Raw genomic sequence first — 13,044 nt, 5'->3', positions numbered from 1 at the left:
AAAATAGAGCAAAACAAGCAAAAAAACGGTCACCCATCCAAGTACTGACCCCGCCCGACGTTGCTTAACTTCGGTCAAAAATCACGTTTTCACCTCAGCAGCTCGAACAAGGGTACTTTGATTCTTAAAAACAGTGAGCAAAATGCGATTTTGCTCACTGAGTGAGACAAAATGACATTCAAGTGACCTTTATAGTCAAATGTCATTTCAACATGCGGGGTCTAATAAAAGTTCGAAATACTTGGGTTCTATTATCTCTGTCCCTTTCACACTGTTAGCAAAAAGAAACAGACAAAAAAAAGTTAAAACGACATTCAACAGTATATTCACGGTTTATAATAGACCCCCGAAAAACTTCAGACCGCATCGTTCCAAACCACGTACGAGTATGAATTCTTAATAATTAATAAATAAAAATAAAGTTTAAGATTTCATAAAAACTGATAAAATACTATATTTTAGGTATTTTATTGTACAATTAAAATAACGAACTCAAAAAATACACAGATCATCACGCAAAATTAATTATTTTACTTTTAAGAATTTTTACTATAGTTGACAAATAGTACGTATCCGCAATTAGGACCGTATCTTACAAAGATTTTTTTTGTTGTCAAAGTTGGCGATTGAAGTGTCAGTTAATGTTTGTTATTTCTATATTATTTTACTGGAATTTATTATTACGTTTTGTTTTTGTGTTCCATTGCGGTAATTAAACTTAATTGTTTGTATATCTTAAGAAAACATGAGTGCAGGTATTAAGTGATGAAGAAGGATTACATTTTTCAAGTTGTCTAATAGGTATGTTCTCACTGCGCTGAGGTGAAAAATGTTGTGTACTACACGAGATCAAAGTTATTTACATCTCGTGCGCTTTTGAGTCCCTTACTACGCTCAAGATTCTAAATTAGATTCACTCGCTACGCTCGTGAATCTATTATAGAATCTTTCGCTTGCACGGGACTCAAAATAAGCACTCGAAGAAATATCAAACTTTGATCACTTGTTGTACAAATAACTATTGTTGTATGGGAGCCCCACTTAAATCTTTATTTTATTCTGTTTTTAGTATTTATTGTTATAGCTTATAGCGGCAACAGAAATACATCATCTGTGAAAATTTCAACTGTCTAGCTATCACGGTTCGTGAGATACAGCCTGGTGACAGACGGACGGACGGACGGACGGACGGACGGACAGCGGAGTCTTAGTAATAGGGTCCCGTTTTTACCCTTTGGGTACGGAACCCTAAAAATGGATTCAGGACACTACACCAAAATTATAATTGCGGCGAATATTTTTTTTTTTGATAAATAACAATAACTTTTATAACATTTTGAGATTTGGCTTAAGATAATAATTTGTGTAAGGTTTTCAGAAAAAAAAATACCATTGTGAAACAATTAGTCCACAATGTCAGTCTGTCATTATCAGCTCCGCCGCAAAAAAAAATCGTTGAGATAATCACCCAAGCATACTCCAAGGGTGTTACATGCGCTTGTGCGTTGTCGAACCTTTAAAAACCTGTACACTTAATTTTTGAAGAACTACATACTGAAGTCCCTCGAGAAAACCTCGAAACAATCTTGAGTCGTTCAAAGCTTGGGGATAAACTCATAATTATAGGTACATATTAGCAATAAACATCCTGTGTGTGTTAGTAAACATTTCAGCACACAAAATGCGTTGTTATCGTGGTTAAATGTCAAGGTTTAAAGTGTTTTGGGTAAAGCAGTTTTGGTTTTTCACTTTTAATTGAGCTATTTTAACTTTTGGCTGAAAAGAACAGACTAATTTTAGTGCGTGACGCTATGCAAGCAACCGATACCCTAAATAACCGATAACCGAAAACCCAAACTTAGGTACAGTCGCCATCAGATATATCGGAGCGGCCGGGGTGCTCAAAAATATCTGAACACGACTAACGCCTTGACAATAGAGGCGTGTTCAAATATTTGTGAACGCCTTGGCCGCTCCGATGTATATAATATGATGGCGACTGTACCGTTCGGATTCAGACTGCACCAGCGTTACTACTACTACTGCAGTAAAATTGCGGCGCGAAATTGCTGGCGCAAATGTCAAAACTCCGGCTGGCAACATTGATTTTGACATTTGCGGTAGCAATGCAATGCCAGTTGAAGTGTAGCCAGTGTAGGTACCTAAGGGTAACATTCCATTTCTGACCGCAGCTGCACTACTGGTACTGAGAGCGTCGCTGTTACTGTCAATTTCCTTAGTAAAATGAACAGTAGTGCAGCTGTCGTTAGAAATGGACTGTCACCTTAAGGGCCCCCAACAACATAAGGGTAAGGTAATAACGATGCTAGGTCAAAATTGGGTCATTTATTGACCCTGCTTCCAAAACAGATCATTCTAAGCTCAACTCCAGGTCCAATCACACCTAATAAAACGACATTCGGGTTATAATTACCCAAATCTAAAAAAAAACTTAAATTTTCGCGTTTTTTTCGATTTTTGACAAAGTTGCGTTCGGCGCCAAGTCTGCAAAAAATTAGAACTACCGGATGCGGATTTGACGCAAACGTACTTTCAGGCGACCAAGTTACTGTATTAATGAGGTGAAAAATAATATTACTTAGGACAGTTTTTAGTTGTTAGGACATAAATATTAGTTTCTAATTTATAAGTAGGTAGTCTAAACTAAAGTAACTATAATGATTAATGATCTATAGACTTATCTAGATCTCAAGTCACACAACTGACAAAAGAAACTGTACTCGACTTTCTATTTTTAAATTCGAATTTGAATTTCGAATGATCCCGCGGACCGTTTTGTGCTAAATGCAGTTGCCAGTGCGATGTTGACACATTTCAAACTGAATTTTGTTTTATTTAGTAGATGCTAAGTAGGCCTAGCTTTTGTTTACTCTTACGATGTACAATATACAGGGTGTTTGAAAAAACAAGCGTTTTCTTAATTCATTTTTGGGTGCGGAGAGAAATCGTTCAAAGTTCAGCCATACCAAATTTTGTCGAAATCGGTTCAGCGGTTTAAGCGTGAATAGGTAACAGACAGACACACTTTCGCATTTATAATATTACTGGCTGCTGCCCGCGACTTCGTATGCATGGAATGATGATGATTGATAAAAACCGGCCAAGAGCGAGTCGGACTCGCGCACGGAGGGTTCCGCACCATCAACAAAAAATAGAGCAAAAAAGTCGTGTTTGTTGTATGGGAGCCCCCCTTAAATATTTATTTTATTTTATTTTTAGTATTTGTTGTTATAGCGGCAACAGAGATACATCATTTGTGAAAATTTCAACTGTCTAGCGATCGCGGTTCATGAGATACAGCCTGGTGACAGACGGACGGACGGACAGCGAAGTCTTAGTAATAGGGTCCCGTTTTTACCCTTTGGGTACGGAACCCTACACGAGGCCGAAACACGAGGGCCGTGCGGCGCTATACTCACGCACAGAGCCAATAGACCAGTGGTTCCTAACCTGGGGGTAATTACCAGGGATGTTGCGAACATCCGCATCCGCATCCGCAAACGTGGAACATCCGCATTATTTTCAACATCCGCATCTGCATCCGCATCCGCATAAAATCGATGCGGAGCTTATGCGGATGCGGATGTCGAACAAGTTGGTACAGGAACGTCTTAGCGGCGGCGTAAGTGCTAGGTAATTTCGTCATTACCTATAACGAAATCGTCTAGATCCAGAAAAGTCGGCGAAGTTACTGTTTATTAAATATAACGCACCTAAATTCTTGCTCAAATACTAAACGTTTCGTTTTTTTTTTAAATAAAAAAATACTAAAAATTTAATATTTGACGTTTTCTAAGTACCTAATCTTGACATCCGCATCCGCATCCGCGGATGTGAGCCTTTAAATATCCGCATCCGCATTCGCATCCGCGGATGTCAAAAAATCTACATCCGCAACATGCCTGGTAATTACCCCCGTGGGGGTAAAACTGGTATTTTACGGGGGTAATAAGCTAACCTAATATGTATAACAATACAACAAACGTACACGTTTTATTTTTTATTACCATTGGGCATTGGGAGGAGGGGTAAAATCAGGTTCCCTAGTTAGTCATGGGGGTAACCGGACTGAAAAGGTTAGGAACCACTGCAATAGACTCTCGTGTAGAACTGGCCGCGTAGCCAACGTGCCAATCGCTTACGCTCCGTAGCGATCGAAACGCAACTGTCACTGTCGCACTGGGACGTCTGGGACACAAAGCGTTTCGTTGTCAAGCGATAGCGATTGTCAGCTTGGCTAGGCCGGCTGTAGATAATGGGTTGTAGCAGTGCACTATAAGGCCGCGGCCTTACCGTACGCTACCGGCGGGGTGGCGAGCGGCAAATCAAAGCCATACATAGGTACATTTGGTCGAGCGCTTTTGCCTTGATTTTCCGCTCGCTGCCCCGCGTCCAGGCCACGGCCTAACACAAATGCATAAAAACATTCACTGATGAATCTATGTTAATAAAAAAACGGCGCCTTAAAATTAAATCGGTGCAAACGTCATTAAATAACGTACCTTATCTATTTTAACAATACAACAATTCGATCTAAATCTGAAATGAACACTCTTAATCCGACTTCATAAGGTCCAAAATCAAAGAAAATTTATTTTTTGTGAAGAATTTTCAAAGGGCCACCTATAGTATAATCAAAATGTATTAGGAGCGGACGGTTTGAATCGTAAGTTTGAAGTTAGAATTTGGAATTATAGAACGGCATGTTTTGATTCTAATTTCGAAATTTGAAATTCTATTGACCGTTATTTCAATGTGGCCACGGAGGTTTAACGTCTATTCAGCCATCTAGTAATTTCTGTGAACAATTTTCTTCTCAAGGATTGAATTATCATAGCACGGCATTATAGTGAGTACATAGAGTTACAGTTGTGTAGGTATTTGCCTGTTATTTTCAGTATTTGGTTAAATTTAAGCCTGAATTGGTTTAAGTACTTATTAGAATTGTCAATAAATGGCCAAAACCGGGCCAGTGGCGACAACCGGGGCATCTGCTCTAAGCATCAAAAACATGCCTAAGCCCGATTTAGCAACTATTGTTATGGTTTTGATTTGGGAGTCTAAGTGGTTGCCATGGCCGAAATCGGTCGGAAGGATCATCATCATCATCATCATCACTTTGACACGACTTAAACGATCGCATTTTACGCAAGATTTTCACTTCATTTTGCATGTAACGCAGCGTCTTACGTAGGCGAACATCGCGCGAACCCGAAGCGAAGCGGCGCGACGCGGCTAAATCAATCCTTTGATGCCCATAGACGGGTCCTACGTAAGCGATCTCGTTGCGAACGCGGCGCAGCGCGACGCGGCGCGATTTGCACGCGAACGAAAGACTTGAGCTCCAGTAGCGTCTATGGCACTTACGACTACTGTGAGTTCGCTGTGGTAAAGATTCGGCAAAGTACGTAATTATTTTAACCCTTTACCTACGGGTGTCAACCAGAGTTGCCAGTAAGGCAACACCGCTGCAGTACGGGTGTCAACTATAGTTGATCGAAGTAATGGTCGTGTTAAACATTTTTTTAACTCAAAACGAGACCTTGTGGCTTGGTAATAGCGGTCACATTATGCACTGGGATTAGTATAGATACAAAGAAAAATAGTTATTTGTACAACAAGAGATCAAAGTTTGATATTTCTTCGAGTGCTTATTTTGAGTCCCATGCAAGCGAAAGATTCTATACTAGATTCACGAGCGTAGCGAGTGAATCTAATTTAGAATCTTGAGCGTAGTAAGGGACTCAAAAGCGCACGAGATGTAAATAACTTTGATCTCGTGTAGTTCACAAAACTTTTCACCTCAGCAGTGAGAACATATTAGAGAAACCGAAAAATATATTCCTTCTTCATCACTTACCTCTATTCACTCATGTTTTCTTAAGATATACCAACAATTAAGTTTTCACCTCAGCAGCTCGAACCCTACTTTGCTATTTTAAAACAGTGAGCAAAATCGCATTTTGCTCACTGAGTGAGCAAAATCGCATTTTGCTCATTTTGTCTCACTCAGTGAGCAAAATGCGATTTTGCTCACTGTTTTTAAGTAGCAAAATACCCTTGTTCGAGCTGCTGAGGTGAAAAATATCTTAATATTTCGGTAGATGGCTCTGACATAAACATAATTTTAAAATTACCGCTTTTTTGCTGGCAACTGGGGTTGACACCCGTACTGCAGAGGTGCTAAAAATTGAACTCAATATGGCGGACAATAGTGTGGTTTTTTAATTTCATAGAGTTGTTGTCGATATGCGAGTACGGCGTTTCAGTGTTTGGAGTGTTATTTTTAGTGTTTTTTTACCGTTTTTGTTTCAAATATTGGAATTTAACATGTTATGAAATCATTATTAGGTACTATTGTACCTACCTAATAATAATTTCACCAAAATCATAAGTTTTACATTTACTAGGTTATCGATATATCGACAAATGCGTTGATAGACGCACATCACTATTTTCCATAAGTGGCAAATTGTTTTTATGCAACGTTTTAAGTGATTGATATTTATGCATTATTTTCATAATTATCGTTATTTAAGTGTTTATTTGTGTTAAGTATACTATAAACTAATGATCTTAAACTTAAACTAGTGAAATCCGCGAGTATATAGTAACTTAAAAATCTTCAATTTCTTAGTGACTGATATATTGCCTGATAACAGAAAAAATAGTGAATATTATTACTCTAAGTGATTATTTATTGATTACACACATTATACTTATTGTGTGTGTGAAGTTTCAAGTGTGTAGCTGTAATACTTCAAAAGTTACAAGTAAGTGAAATTATGCCTAACCGCCGACTCTCGCCAAAACATGCCCGTATTGGGCGGTTACGGAGTGATTCAAGGGTCCGTAGGTAAAGGGTTAATTATAATTTTTTTTAAGCTAATTGCGAAGTCTACAGCTCACAGAACATCAGTTTGAGCGATCTTCAGTCGTATTTGAACTTGTTACGATTCAAAATCGTAATCGTTGTCAAACTTGAATCGGGCTCCTGATAAACGCCAAAAACCACAGAACATATTAAAGAGGTTAGAATGGCTATCGCGCACAGTTAGTATCGGAACCGGTGTCGCCGCTCGTTCCTCTCCACATTTACTAACACTCGCGCAACGGTAGTAAAAACTTGTGTGCGTGGTGAATGGATACGCCTCCTTTAAACAGATTTGACGTCTGGCTTCTTAATCTGAACGTTATTGTGGCGCAAAAAGGCATGTTTACTTCATTTTCGGTCAGCGCGGGCGAGTAGCCCCCCCGCGGCGACACGTAGGTACCCTGCTCGCATCGCCATTCTAGTTGTTCTGTGCCAAAAACATAACCCTGTCTATTGCGCAGCCGTGTTAAAACCATGTTAAAACAATGTTCACGACCCAAAAATAACGTTTCAGTTCATTCACATAAATCTTCCATTGATCAACCCACAATTGTTTTCTAATCGGAAGCTTGCCAAAATCCCTTTTAAAATGTGACAAGCGGTGCTGGCGAGTGTTTTACTAAATGTCATGTCAATTTCGGGATCCATCTAGAAACAAAAATAGGAAGGTTTAAATATGTACAAGGAACTGCTTTAGTTTCCAGCCACGGACATAATGGGTACTATTAGTTATTCTGTGATAATGGTTAGGTATATGAATCTTTTTGTTTTTGAATGTAATTAGGGTTCCGTACTCCGTACCGCAGAAGGAAAAAACGGAACCCTTATAGGATCACTCGTGCGTCTGTCTGTCTGTCCGCAAGCAACTCCTTGTGTAACAAATGACAGTCGATATAAAACTTGCTGTAATGAGATGAGTATAATATGTACGGCACGCGTTACACATACACGTGTATCATTTGTAGCAATCAATCATCTCCAGACAGTCGCCACCCAGATTATTCCCGCAAAATTTTCAGCCCTCCCGATGCGATAAATACCGAAAACTCCTTGGAACCGCAATTTTAATGTCACGAGTAGGTATGTTCATTGAAAATTGATATCTATGAATAAACGAATGTCTCAACGCGTGTACGCCAGTACGCCTACGTGTCTACTGATTTTTGAAGTGAAAACTTCTTTAGCGGCGCTGGGCACTTTTTGAGGTGGGGAAAAAATGATAAACTCGAGACAGCGTAAGGCGATCACGTGACCGTAAGCCCCGTAAGGTAAGCCACTCATAATTTAAATGGCATTTAAATCAATAAAGAAAAACTCAATGTTATTTGACATTTATTTATTTATTTAAACTTTATTGCACAAAATATATACAACAATGTACAAATGGCGGACTTAATGCCAAATGGCATTCTCTACCAGTCAACCATAGGGCCAAACAGAGATACCTTCAATTGGCGCAGAGAGAGAAAATATATTGAGCGAGTTAAAAAAAGCGGCCAAGTGCGAGTCGGACTCGCCCATGAAGGGTTCCGTATTTAGGCGATTTATGACGTATAAAAAAAAAACTACTTACTAGATCTCGTTCAAACCAATTTTCGGTGGAAGTTTACATGGTAATGTACATCATATATTTTTTTTAGTTTTATCATTCTCTTATTTTAGAAGTTACAGGGGGGGGGACACACATTTTACCACTTTGGAAGTGTCTCTCGCGCAAACTATTCAGTTTAGAAAAAAATGATATTAGAAACCTCAATATCATTTTTGAAGACCTATCCATAGATACCCCACACGTATGGGTTTGATGAAAAAAAAATTTTTGAGTTTCAGTTCGAAGTATGGGGAACCCCAAAAATTTATTGTTTTTTTTCTATTTTTGTGTGAAAATCTTAATGCGGTTCACAGAATACATCTACTTACCAAGTTTCAACAGTATAGTTCTTATAGTTTCGGAGAAAAGTGGCTGTGACATACGGACGGACAGACGGACAGACGGACAGACAGACAGACATGACGAATCTATAAGGGTTAAGGGTAAGGGCGTTTTTTGCCATTTGGCTACGGAACCCTAAAAAGCAAACTATACTTATAAATTACATAAATAAATAAAATATATATAAACTACCACATATTTATAAAATACATACTATATATTTATGTTGCGGACTCCTTTTCAAGACTTTACCTATGTTCAAATAATTTGACGTTGTCATGGCAGTATGTAAATAAACATGTCAATGAAAAAGTGTGATCTTATTTGAGAATGATAATAATATATAATAAATAAATACAATACCTCCGCTAAACGTATGTATCGAGTTACCGGGCGTCGGTAACATAGTGAGGTGAGTTTTCACTTCTATCGGCACTCCCGGAGTGCAACCGTTGTTGCTTGTTTTAACAATTATTGCTGTGCAATTCTGGGCAGGCGTTCAAAATTACAGCCTGTATTTCGCTTCCATATAAGATAAAAAGATCTAAAATAAAACATCGTAAGATATATTTAAATTTTATTGTATAATGATTTATTTTACTGAATATTGGTTAATAACAAGTGTTTCGTGATGTAGAGTTACGTAGATATTTTCGGAACAGCTCTTGTTCCATTGTTATTACCTACAATTAGCCTGCAACAAAATACAATACCTATTTAAAAACCAATTACGTGTTAAAATGCTAAAACGTCAAGTTAGTGTAGGTACAGTCGGTCCCCTAACATAAGTATCCACTTTTATATACAATTAGTAGGTATGGCAACTTGGTTACTAAAGTTGGGGTACATACACAATTTAGTTAGAACGTAACACAGACAAGACATCCTCTAGACTGAGCATACGCTACCCCCTCTGCCACTTATACGGTAGTTTTACTCCATCTTCGAGTCAATCCCGTGCCGTGATTGGTCCGTAACCTTTAACGCAGCATCGGTTTCATGAAATAATTGCTCTAAACTCCGTCTAGAGGATTCCTAGTCTATGGAACGTAAGAAGAACAAAGTCTTTCTGAGTCCACTCCACACACAGAAGCAATAATCTATCTATCTAATCTAATACCTTTAAACGAGCAATTCTTGTTTATTTATTTATATATATAATATATATATTTCGGGGATCTCGAAAACGGCTCTAACGATTTCGATGAAATTTGCTATACGGGGGTTTTTGGGGGCGAAAAATCGATCTAGCTAGGTCTTATCTCTGGGAAAACGCGCAATTTCGAGTTTTTATATGTTTTCCGAGCGAAGCTCGGTCACCCAGATATTGTCACTAAAAACAGTAAAAACCTACTTATAACTAAGAGCTAGCTGGCCCCAGAAAATGGCTAACGATTTCTAGAGCAACGTAACCTGGCCCCGTAGACAACATGCCAATCGCTAACTCTCCGTAGCGATCGAAACTGTCACTGTCACACTAATATGGAAGAGTAATAGAGAGACACAAAGCGATTCGATGGCGAAGCGATAGCGATTGTCACATTGGCTAGGCCGCCTGTCTAGTTAGTGTGCTATGCTATCCTTAAACATACAAAATAAATTAATAGATGGTACCTGAGCCGCCCGCACCCGCGCCCGCGCCTGCGTTGCCTCCTACCCCTGCGCCAAAGCTGAAACCTGCGCCGGCCTGGGCTCCTCCTGAGGATCAAACAATAAAGTAAAAAAAACTGGTTACTCACTCTGAGAATGATGAATACCTAAAATAGCGAATGTGAATACGTAAACGATGAAAAAGCAGTGCAGTCTCGCCAGTTGCAGTGAAATAATTGCTCTAAACTCCGTCTAGTGGATTCCTAGTCTATGGCTACAGTAGGTACTAAGTATGTACCTAGTTATATGGCTTTCTGGAAAGTGGGCTACGTGGAATGGTGCAACAGTAGAAAGTACTTATAAGAAAAAAAGTTGACAATAATAACTAACCTCCTGCATTTCCACCAGTACCGGCACCTGGAATACAAATTATGCAATTATTGCTTTCAGGTACTTAGTTGTTTTAACTGTCCTATAATAATGGTTTTTAGGTACCTAACCTATCTACACCTACTAATGCTGGAAAAGATTGTAAAAAAACCGTAAATTTTTAGTGCCGATTCAGTATTAGAGTCACATTGATTAGCTAATTATGTAAACCCCCTGCAGGGTGGGCATTTCTATTTTAAATTCTACTCAGAATCACGAGCTTTTTCCATTTTTACTGAGAAAAAACGTGTCCCCAAAATTTTTGATCCGTTTGGTTGCGGTTTTCATACAACCTTCTATGACCGTAACAAAACGGACCAAAAAAATTGTAGAAATTTTGGAGAACTTTTTTTAGGGTTCCGTAGCCAAATGGCAAAAAACGGAACCCTTATGGATTCGTCATGTCTGTCTGTCTGTCCGTCTGTCCATCTGTCTGTCCGTCCGTATGTCACAGCCACTTTTTTCCGAAACTATAAGAACTATACTGTTGAAACTTGGTAAGTATCTATATTCTGTGAACCGCATTAAGATTTTCACACAAAAAAAAAAAAAAAAAACAAAAAGTTTTGGAGGTTCCCCATATACTTACAACTGAAACTCAAAAAATTTTTTTTCATCAAACCCATACGTGTGAGATATCTATGGATAGGTGTTCAAAAATGATATTGAGGTTTCTCTTATAATTTTTTTCTAAACTGAATAGTTTGCGCGAGAGACTTCCAAAGTGGTAAAATGTGTGTCCCCTCCCCCCCTGTAACTTCTAAAATAAGAGAATGATAAAACTAAAAAAAATATATGATGTACATTACCATGCAAACTTCCACCGAAAATTGGTTTGAACGAGATCTAGTAAGTAGTTTTTTTTAATACGTCAAAATCCCCTAAATACGGGACCCTTCATGGGCGAGTCCGACTCGCACTTGGCCGCTTTTTTCTTGTATTAGGATCGAAAGAACTCGTGATTCTGAGTGGAAATAATATAAAAATTCCATAATCTAAAATGCAAGTTGGGGGTACAACTTTAAATAGAAATGCCCAGGTACCTTTTCTCTGCAGCTGACCTACTGGAAAAAGACGCATAAAAAATCTTGAAACACGATTTGTATACAACTTTCTTCAATAAAGTAATTGAACGTGCTTAAATACTTACCCCAGAACAACCCGCCTAAATCACATACCTACTGAAAATCATCGAATTATGGCTGCGGAAATAATAAATATGAAACTGGATACTTATTTGTATTGCAATGTTTTTCACTAACTTGAGCTATTGTAAGTGTATGCGTAATATTGAATAGCGTCGCCGAACTGACCTGAAGATGTTGACTGCGGTGCCTGATGGCTCTGGAACAGAAAAAAAAAATAAGTAAAAAAATGGCGCTGGTGACCTAGCGCTAAGAGCGTGCGACTTTCAATCCGGAGGTTGCGAGTTCAAACCCCGGCTCGTATCAATGAGTTTTTCGGAACTTAAGTGCGAAATAGCATTTGATATTTACCAGTCGCTTTTCGGGGGAAGGAAAACATTGCAAGGAAACCGGACTAATCCTGATAAGGCCTAGTTTCCTTTTAGTTATAAGGCCTAGTTTTTGGTAATTAGAGTGCGACCGATACAATAGACGTAGATACATAGAACAGCGATAATATTTGAAACTTACACCGCCAATCAGCAGCACAGCGACGAACATCACCAAGAAGGACTTGAACATGTTGACAGTTAGCTTGTCACTTTAGATTGACACAAGGATCGACGCACGCGTCTACTTTTTATACCACCCGCAGGGTTATTCCCAACTCCGGTGGCGTGGGCCTTATTAGAATGATAGAGAATTCATTTTCTATTAACGACTAAAAGTACTGGGAATGACGCGATTCCGGTGATGATGGGTGTTTAATAGTCGCACAATTTTACGCTTATTTGTTTGCTTAAATTGTTGTTTACTATTTTTAAGGTCTCTGAATTTAGATATAATCAGAAGATGATTTTGAATATGTTTAAATAAAATGGTATACTTACCTAAAACGCCATGTGCGTGTAGAAGTAGACTCCTGAGGATTCCGTCCATCATACAATATAATATTAGGCATTTTTTACAGGATTTACAGGGTACTACAATAGTAATTTACAAAAAGTGCAAGTGAAAGTAGGAAGTTCGCAATGAGCACTTTCCGTGCATATGTCGAAAGTTTAAAGGTTGTA

The 13,044-nt window shown here is 38.6% G+C and overlaps 1 protein-coding gene and 1 long non-coding RNA gene across 2 annotated transcripts in view; both read right to left on the bottom strand.

The window, feature by feature from the left end:
* Positions 1-13,044, bottom strand: part of LOC134656903 (uncharacterized) — a 163,738-nt gene that overhangs the window by 61,032 nt on the left and 89,662 nt on the right. The window lies entirely within an intron of this gene.
* LOC134656846 (uncharacterized) lies at positions 10,441-12,594 on the bottom strand. Its single transcript, XR_010097565.1, has 4 exons — positions 12,503-12,594; positions 12,161-12,191; positions 10,809-10,835; positions 10,441-10,526 (listed from the first exon to the last, which is right to left on the bottom strand). It is a non-coding gene; the product is annotated as an uncharacterized LOC134656846 (long non-coding RNA).

Source organism: Cydia amplana, chromosome 19 (assembly GCF_948474715.1).
Source record: "Cydia amplana chromosome 19, ilCydAmpl1.1, whole genome shotgun sequence".
Classification (NCBI taxonomy): domain Eukaryota; kingdom Metazoa; phylum Arthropoda; class Insecta; order Lepidoptera; family Tortricidae; genus Cydia; species Cydia amplana.
Note: the sequence above shows the minus strand (reverse complement) of the source record. Positions and strands in the feature narration are given on the sequence as shown.